Raw genomic sequence first — 9,740 nt, 5'->3', positions numbered from 1 at the left:
CGGGGGGGGGGGTTGTCTGGCGGCAGGGCCGCTCCGCACCAGAGGCCGCGGCCACCTTAAGCGCCGCCGAGGCCTCTGGGGGCTCCTCCCCTCCCAGCCCCGTGTGGCGGGCAGGCCCGGAACGTGCGCCGCCGTGGCCGTCGGAGGGAGCCGGTGGAGACGCGCCCGGCCGCCTGCCCGGCCACCTCGGGCGGGGGGTGCTGCGGGCCGCGGCCAGCTTGGGGGCAGCAGCAGAATCTGTGCGTGGCTGGACGGGGGGGAGAGCGGGCGTTTCGGGGACTGGAGGCGGTTGGGGGCCGCTGCTGCCGCGGTCTTTGCTTCCAGATGCTGCGCCCTGGCTGAGAAGAGCCGCTTCTCCTGGGCGGATCCCCTGCAGACGCTCGGCCTCAATGGCTCCCCGTTTGAATTCCCCAAGGAGTTTTAAAGGCTGCTTCTGCCTCTTCTGCTCTCCCCCAAAGCGCTTCACGCACACAATCTAAGCGGTGCTTCTAGGCTTTACGACCACCTGCCTAGAGATGCCCAGGGCCGTTGCGCTCAGCTAGGATCGGGACATTGGGTCCTTCCTGCAGGCTTTGAGAGGGTCTCCCCACGCCGGGAGAGGGGCTGCTGGGTGACTCCCTCTCGAATTGTAAATCCAAGGCATCAAAAATGCCCCCACCCGTCCCATGGTCACCCCTTGTGATCTTCACTGCCAGCTTCCGAGAAGTCAAGTCAATGAGGAAAGCAGCCACCCTCTGATGTTGCACTTAATGACTGCACACCTGGACTGTCATTGTACACTGAAGGTCGCATTTAATTTCGTTGTACAAGGTGCAATGGCAATAAAGTAAACTAAACTCTTCTTTGGATAGTTTCTGTTCTAGGGCCCAGCCTCTTTGGGGGGGGGGGAGTGGGAGGAGACTTAGGCATGGGGGAGCTGGGAGTCCAAGTGTGGCTGAGAAGGTAGGGGGTGTCGGGAGTTGGGGGGCGCTAGCCCCTGTCCAGCCTCTCAAGGGATGGTGGGCGAGCGAGATGGGGGAAGCCGAGGTGGGGAAGGGGCTGGGGCAGCTGCATGGGGCTGGGATCCTTCAGGACAGATGGAGAGATCCCTCCTCCCCGCCCCAAGACTCTACATGTCCTCGAAGCCCCAGAGCCCCAAACAACCCCCGTCCGCAAACGCCAAACATTTCCCGCAACCGCCTTCCAAAGCCCTGGCCACAGCCGCCGCTCGCTCGCTTTTCCTCCCGCCCTTCCTCCTCCTCGGCCCTTTCTTCTATTGGGATAAAGTGTCGCAGAGCCCCGCTGGGATGTGTGGAAAAGCAGCTCCGTTCCCCCCCTGAGCTGCCCGGGCCCAGGAGGACCGCTTCGTCCGGGCACTGCCGCCTGCCCCGTGGCCAGCAGTGGGCGCCCGAGCCACTCCGGCCGCTCTAAGCCGGATGGGGGTGTGTGTGTGTGTGTGGGAAGAGAGGTAGACGGGACGGACTCTGGGAGTCTTCCCAGGCCGCCCTTGGCCAGCAAAGGAAGCCTCGGGCCCCGGTCCTCGTGGGGCTCCCATTGCAGGAGAGAAGCCCCGGCCTCAGCCGCCCTGGGCAGTCTCGGCTGAAAGCGCAGCTCTCCCCGCCTACCGACCGTCGGAGCCTGAACCCCAAGAGCCGCTGGAGAGACCGGGGGGCCATTTGGCCGCTGCGCCCCCTCTTCTCCCTCCCCCCGGCCGGCCAAGGCAGGGAGCAGCGGCCTCTCTTCCAGCGGGGCATGTGGGGGCTAGGGGCCGCCCTTTCGGATGCAGGAGCTGGAGGTGGGCGGTGGGCTTTCTCCGGCCTGTCCAGGGTCCCTCCTTCGGCTGGGTGGGGTGCCTGCGGGTCTCCTGGTCCCGGATTCGGGAGTCGGCCTCATCCGGGTTGGTTTAACGGCCCCCTCCCCCCCCCAATGTTTGCCTCTTTCCCAGCCTTATCTTTGACTTTGAGGCCGTTTCATAAAAAGCCGCGGTGGAAAACAGCCCAGGAGTAACACGTCCCCACCTTCCACAGCGGGCAGGACTGCGCGGGAAAGGGGGAGCTTTTCCCCTCCACCGCTCACAGCCTCCCGTGGAGGTCAGCCTTTGGCCTGGAAGCCTCGGCTGCCTGGAGGAGGGGGGCTTTGGGCCCTCTTTCCCTGCTATTATTGCGGTGCTGTTGTGTTATTTATTTATTTTTTTTAGCACTGGGCATCTTTTAGATGACATTTTTCTATGTCAGGTACTGAGACTTGTTTGATAGGTTCGACCAATGAATTAATGAAATAAACCTTTTGGCAGAACACTTCCCTCCCCCCCCCTTGAATCATGGATAAAAACTTGAAAGGGAAGGCTGCACAGTTGTGGTGGCCAAGAGGGGCTTGTGCACGACCTCCACCACACTCAGGGGACGGTGGTGGGAGGGCTGGAATTGCCCCCTCCCTAGAAGAGCAGAGCTCCTGCTGACCTGTGTCCTTCCACAAGGAGACTGGACGGCTCCCATTGACCTTCAGCCAGGTCTTTATTTGATTAAACAGGACCACAAAGTCTTTAGGGGTGGAGTCATAAGGAAGCAAACACAGCATGTTTGCACACACTTGTCCGAGGGCTCCTTCAAGGGAGAGAGCCTTGGCCTCCATCCACGTTCCCACCGCTGCTGCTTCGTGGCTGCCCTTCAGCAAGAGGATGTGAGGGAAGCATCGTTTTCTCACCAAAGCTAAATGGGTAGATTAAGAGGACAAACTACGGCCGAGAAGGCAGCATCTTCTCATGTCTACATCTTCTCACCCAGCACTTTCAGTCCCAACTGCATGTGGATGGGGCTAAGTGTCTAGTCCCGTGATGGCAAGCCTATGACACACCTGCCACAGGGGGCACGCAGAGCCCTCTCTGCTGGCATGCCCACCATCGCCCCTGGTGAGATCTCCTTGGCGTTTCTTTCGTGAGCTTCTGTTTCTCTACAAACAACCAAGCAGAAGCTCTGACCTCTTGCCACGCTGCTGCTGTTGGGGTGCCCTGCCTCCTGCCGGCCAGCTGGTCTTTGGGTCTCTGCTGCACATGGGTGCACCTTTCCATTTGGATATGTGCGCGCACGCAGTTTGGGCAACCAATGTCTAAAAGGTTCTCCATCACTGGTCTAGTCCTTGGTGAGGACTGGCCCTTGTAGAAAAGGCTTGCTTTGCTGGAAAAATATTTCAGGAAACAAAGAAACTGTGCAAATATTCATTATGAATATCGATACTTTCTGTGTAAATAAATAGAAAAGAGGGATTTCTTGGTAGAGATGGGGGTGGGGTGGGGTTTCCAAATAATCTCTGTTTTTCCTCAAAGAAACCACCCGCCAAATGGATGATGTTTAAAAAGAAAAATCCGTGTTTCCAGCTGGACTTGCTAGCTTGTTCAGAGGCAACAATGAACTGCCAGGAAGCCTCCTGAGGCAGCAGGAGTCTCTGACCAAACAGAAATTGGGGCGGCAGTTCCTGGCAGCAGTTTCAGTGCAGATCCTCATGAACGTTTCTGGATCAATACTGAACTAAAAAAAAAGCACGTTAAAAAAGAAACTAGGAAGCAGCCCCCCATTTTCTGACTGGCATTGTCCGGAGCCTAGGTGGGAGCCTGGCAGGCCTCGATTCAGCTGAGGACCACGTCACTGTGTGAGATGCCAGCAAACGTGGCCGTGCCATGAAGGCAGCTTGGACTGAGCCAGGAGATTCCTGGTGCAATTAGGAAATGGGGGCACACCAAGATCCACTCAAGAATCATCTTGTTTGCCCTCAAGCACCCTTCTCTCCTCCTACAGTAAATGGCTACACGACCTCTTTCCCCCAAAAGGTCATCTACTTTTCTATCTCCCCCCCCTTCACCCCCCCTCTCTCTCTGATGATGCTGTAGAATTATTTTTTTAAATCCATTTTTCTTAACCAACCCAAATGCCAGTTGCTCGGCTGTTCCTTAATAGGGAGAGGTTCTTGGGAGCCAGATCAGAGTCTCCAGTGCTGTAGAGTTGATGTCATCTACTCTTGTTTAGCTGGACAGTTTCCAAATGTAAAGGTTCATAAACAAACGGATAAAAGTTGGTCGCCTTTGGGTTGTAGCTGACTGCCAACAATTTAAACAATTGATAAGTGAAGACAAATCCATGAGCCCACAATCCAACCCTGTATTAATCATTTCATTGAATTGCTTTTGTCATTGGTGACCGTGCTGTCTTTGAAATAGTGACTCTTGTATTTGTTTATTTTACTTCATTTAAGGATTTACTTTATTTCATTATTGGCCACAGTTCCATTGAAACTAATTTAACTTTTGCATTTCTTGGATTGTCCTGCGGGCGAGTTGTCCCATTCCATTCCCAACGTGGGCAACCAGGGGCCACCTGGCATGAGTCTCCTCCTCCCTTACCTGCTGGCAGGTCCTGGATATAAACATTTTCCAGGGAAGTGAGGGAGAGGTTATCTCCAGCCACCTCCACCAAGGGATCCCAGCGATCAACTTCAAAGTAGGCTGGGGGTCACGCCTTCCCCCTCAGGCAGGATCCAACCTAGGGAAGGAATGGAGATGGCTCTTCACCCAGGACGGGCTCTTCCCCAAGGCTCCTGCAAGTAGCCCCCCCCCCCCAAGTATGGGGAAGGGGCACAGCCTTTGCATGGTAATCTCCCCCCCCCCCAGGTCATTTTTATCCAGTTTTTCCTGACTCCAGCCTCTCCCAGCCTCTGGGCCCTCTGACCTTTGCCACACGCCCCAGGCAGGCTTCCTGCCCTGATCGTACCCAGGTGATCTCTGCTCCTCTACAGGCTCCTGGGCTGGGAGCTCTGTGGAAGGCCTTCTGCTTCCCAAGAGGCCCCTGAAGCAGCCAGAGAAAAGGCCTCTTTCTAGCATCAGCTCCTGGAACAGCTGGGTCCCCTAAGGGGCCACCTCATCCCACGCAGCTTCTGGCGGGGCCCATGGTTTTGTGGGGTGGGGTTTCCAGCTGCTTCAGGGGCCACGGTGGGTGAGATGCAAGTGGGCCGTCAGAGTGCAGCTGAGCCCAGTGGGATGGGTCAGCTGGAGGGAGGCCCTGTGGCCTGGTTGCTCCATCTGGCTGGATATTTGCCCAGCCCTGCACTAGCCCACCTGGTCATTCTCTCATCCACAAGGAGGGAAAAGGCCTGAGCAGCATTTTTCTGAGTCCCCTTCTCTCTGCTGCCCTATCCATGCCCTACATCCAGCGGGGAGACTGATGCTCCAGGAGGAGGTCGGGGACTGGCGTTCGACCACCGGCATGGAGAGACTGAAGAACAGCCAGATGTTCATCATTTCCACGGTCCAAGAACATCAGTTAGGGTGGGGCAGTCTGGATGTTGAGGGAGGAGAGTAGGAGGAGACAACTCTCTGTGCTTTGGGGGCCACGACATCTCTGCACAAAAGCAGCACTGGGCGTAGCCCAATTCTGACTCATCCCCTGCAGAAAATTTCCCCCACTCACTCACCCACCCACCCCCGCCGTCTGTGTCACCACACATCTTCCTTCCGTTTTCACAAGAATTTAGCTAGAATTAATGGGCATCCCCCTCCAGATGTTTTTAAGCTCAGCATGATGGCAAATCTGGGTGGCTTCCAGGTGGCCCTTCGGCTCTCTGGCTCTGTGCGGGCTGCTCCCCGCTTTTTCTGCAGCAGCTCGAATGGCAACTCGAGCCCTCGGACCAGGAGAGGTGGGGGGGGGGTGTTGGCCCTTCCCCTGATAGCAGCTTCCTCAGCCTCCGTGGATCTCGGCTGCTGCCATCTCTTCCTCTTCCTCGATTGGATGTTCTCCCCTCCCAGATTGTTGTTCGGTCAAAGACCCTTGTTCCTTCCTCTTCCTCACCTTCCGCTTCCTCCCCCCCCCTCCCTTCATGCTGAGGTCATGCTGGATTTGCAATGCGATTTTGAAAACGCAGCTCTGCTGTGGCTGAAAGGTTTTCTCAAGCATTTGCTAGCAATTTGTAACATTTAAGCTTCGAGGTTGCAAATGACTCCCTGGTTTCTGCTTCCTTTCTCAAAAACGAAATGTTTCCTTTGTGGTTGACTTAAGAATCTGCTTCATTGTCTAATATAGTTTACAAGCTTTGATACTTTGAAAGGCAGGGGCTGGAGAAGTCTTTGGCTTTGCTGCTTTTGGAATTTGATAATTCCATCTTCTTCTTCATCATCATCATCATCATCATCATCTCTCTCTCTCTCACACACACACACACAGATCTTTTCACACCGCCTGGATTGGAAAGCCCCCTCCACCATCACCCCACTTCTACTGAGACGTTTCTCAACCTCCCCGCCCCTTTAAGATGGGTGGACTTCAACTCCCAGGATTCCCCAGCCAGCATCCCCAGCGCCAAGCCTCAGCGAGAGAGCCGGCGGGGAGGCAGCCGCAGCCGCTCAGGGTACCAGGGGAACGGAGGGGATCTGGACGGCCGAGTCCCCGGTGCCTGGCAGGGAGGCCGGGAGCGGAGCGCCTTCCTTGGGCTGCAACCAGGGCGCCCAAAGGAGCAGCTTCCCTCGCGGGCCCCGGGGGCTCCGGCCCTTCGCCTGAGGGCGGCTGTTGCTGCAAGCCGAAGGGGGAGGGAGGGGGGCAGCCTTTCTCTCCCCGCCCGCCTGCAGGATCGGCCGCTTCAGGTGTTTCCTTGTGTTGTTTTCCGACACTCGCTCTCCTCCCATCCCTGCGGCCGTCAATGCCCAGGGCGGCCCCGCTTTTCCACTGCAAAGAGCCGCCTTCCAGGGAGGCCTCTGGAGCTCCAAGCCGCAGGAAGAGGCCGAGCAGCCCGGCTCCTGTCCCGCTTCTCTGAGTCCCGGGAGCTGCTGGGCCGGACGAGCCTCTCTGGCCCTGGGAGGGGAGGAAGCGGGACCAGCCTTGCGCTGCTCGCTTGACGCCGAAGGAGGCCTCCATTGGGAGCCCCCGCCTTCTGCAGGGCCTACAGCCCAAGAGTTCCCGGGCCCCACAGGAGGGGGCAGCCGTCGGAAGGGCAGCCCTCCCCTTAGCTTCAACCCACCCGGAGAGCTCCTGGCTATTTGGGGAAAGGAAGGAAAGCAGCAGCAGCTCCATTCGGCCGCTTCCCAACAGACTTTCCTAAGATTTGCCCTTCTGCTCCTTCTTTAACAGTAAAGAGGTACATTGAAAATGCCTGTTGTGCTGCTTCACACCCAGACTATCCCCTGCTGGGATGAGGGCCTTGCTTTTCCGATGTGGGAGCACTCCTCTCCTCCCCATTCTGCCCATAACGACCAGCCCTAGGAACTGGGAAGAGCAACCAGCCAGGCCCCTGGAAGGAAGCGGGGGCTGCCCCTGGCCCCACCCCACCCTCTGGCTGGCCTCAGCCCCTTCACCGAAGCCGCCGAGCTTGGCTGGCCTTCCATAGGGAGCCCCGTCCTTCTGCAGTGGCTAAAACCGAAGAGTTCCCAGGCCCCGCAGATCCTGGGCCCCGTCCCTGAAGCTGAGCCCCGCTGGCCTTGCACAGGGAGCCTGGACCAAGCGGTGGGGCCAGGGGAACTGAGGTGAGCAGGCCCCAAAAAGCCTTTAGACTCGCACACATGGCCGGGCAACAGTCGGAGGAGAGAAGGAAGCAGGTGAGAAGAAGGAAACACCCACCTCACCTTCAGGAGGGTTGTGGGTTTTTTAGCCTTGCTTGTCTTCACTGCGCAAAACAAGCCAGGAAGGGCTCGGCCTGACGACGCATGTCCCGTGGCATCCCGTGGCACTGCAGCTGCTGCAGCTCTGCCCTGTGTGGCTGGCCCTGCTGGGCAGCCACCCCCAAAGGGCTCAGGGTGGCGGCATTAAGAAGGTGAGGCTTTTAGGAGGTGACTGGGAATTTCATCCGGGCCTCATTTCTTCTGTTCAACGTCTCGGCTCCCAGTTGGCAACTCAGTGAAATATGAATGGCCAGAAAAATTGATCTGTTGTTTCCACAGGTAGAAATAACTGCCAAGTCCAAGGATGATCATAGCAAGGAAGCTGGACGGCCTGCGGTCTCTCTCTCTCTCAGAAGCTCTGCTTGGACACCACCCACTGCCCCACTCAGCCACACAGTGCTGGGCTGGTTTGTCCAGCTGCCCCACCCCAGGCGGTAACATTCCCTGAGAGGAACACAGGTGAAAACCAACAGGTGGCTCAGATCCATCTCTTGCCTCTTTAGCAATAATAAAGGACCTGTTTACACTTTTGCCCTTTTGGTTTCATCACCAATTAATAAACACACACACACACACATACAACCACCAACAGCTTCTCTGACTTTTTGGGAAATTAATTATAGAACGGTTTTACTTGAATAAGTACAACTTTTGTGCACAGGAAAACAAAACAAAAAATTCTGCCTGACCCTAACCCTAACCGTGAGTGTCTTTATGACTTTATTTTTTCTTTTTGAATGCTACCTACTTGGGGCAAAATGGAGCCTTCTTTACCTTTCCTGTTTTTAATTCCCCCATTTCTGTTATGCAGCCTCCGACCCGAAGCATTTGGCGCTGTCTTGTGCCGCTGCTCCAAAACCTGTACGTGGAGCTGGTTCAGCACAGCTAGCGTCCTGTGCAGAGAAATAACAGCAAGTGAAACCAAACGCCCATCTTCTCCAGGGCACTCGCTTCCAACCTGGAGTGCCATTTGTGCCAGGTGTGTCCAAAATACCACCTGGATTTGCCAGATGTTGGGGGAAAGAATAGCTGTGGCTCCATCGGTCTCCTTGACCAGACTTTGGATACCCATTAGTGTTTTTTCCCCAATACGCCCATGGTGGCCAATTCATCCTGAATGTCAGACTCTTTCTGAGCCCCCCACCCTCCCCCCCCCACCCGCCTGCCTGGCTATCACCTCACCTTTGTGGGGTGTTTGGGGTAGATTAACGAAAGGTTGGGCAGATATTTCTGACAATTGCAGTTTTCCTTAGAAAGCATCAGAGGGGCAAAAACTTTCATAAATATGTATTAATATTTATTAACCCTACTTTCAGAAAAGAAAAACCTTCTGTATTTTTAAAATTATTTTCATACAATGATGAGCCTTTTAACCTTCAATGTTATCCTTGGCCATTCACTGTCACTTCCATTTTTTAATGGAGTGCAACAGTTCAGAGATAATTAAATGACGCGTCCGATATTACAGAAACAATTGAGACCAAATTTTAGCAGGAGTTGTATTGCATTTCCTGCATTTCAAATCTGCAACGTATGTCCAGAGGATGTTGAGTATACTTTTGACCCTCACATAATAAGCTACATTCCAGACAATCCCAGTTTAAAATTGTATGCTTTCCCCAGGTGACTTTGATTCAGCTTATCGTTAACCATTTTAAGTGAGTTGTTGCAAGAAGAATTTAGATTGCCCAAAATTGGAAAAAAGGCAGCGTATTAAATTGGACACCAGTTGAATCTGCAATGTGGTCCTGAGGCATTTGCAACAACATAAAAGTCCTTGTGAATTATCAGTACAATAAAACCTTGTTTTAACAGAGGGAGGTATTGGGCATTTTCTTCCAGAAGATCCATGGAAAGAAACAAGGAGAGGTCAGGACAAGACCAGCTTGCCTGAGATTCTGGGAAAAGGGAATCTTTTGGGGAAGCTCCTTGGAGCATCTCATTCTATAGCACCGACATCGATCTATTCTACAAAAAGTAGCCAAACAGGATGAGAGATTGGCAACTGGCAATCCCAGCCCGGCTTGCTTTAGGCCTAGAATAAAACCCTGGTAGAACTTGAGGAAACATCTGGGACGGTTGGTTGGATGGATGGAGCTAAACAAAGCAATTGCTTTCCTTACATCCC

This window comes from Natrix helvetica, assembly GCF_964273705.1.
Source record: "Natrix helvetica genome assembly, chromosome: 7".
In the NCBI taxonomy this organism is placed as follows: domain Eukaryota; kingdom Metazoa; phylum Chordata; class Lepidosauria; order Squamata; family Natricidae; genus Natrix; species Natrix helvetica.
The sequence above is the reverse complement of the archived record's forward strand: the minus strand, read 5'-3'. Positions refer to the sequence as shown.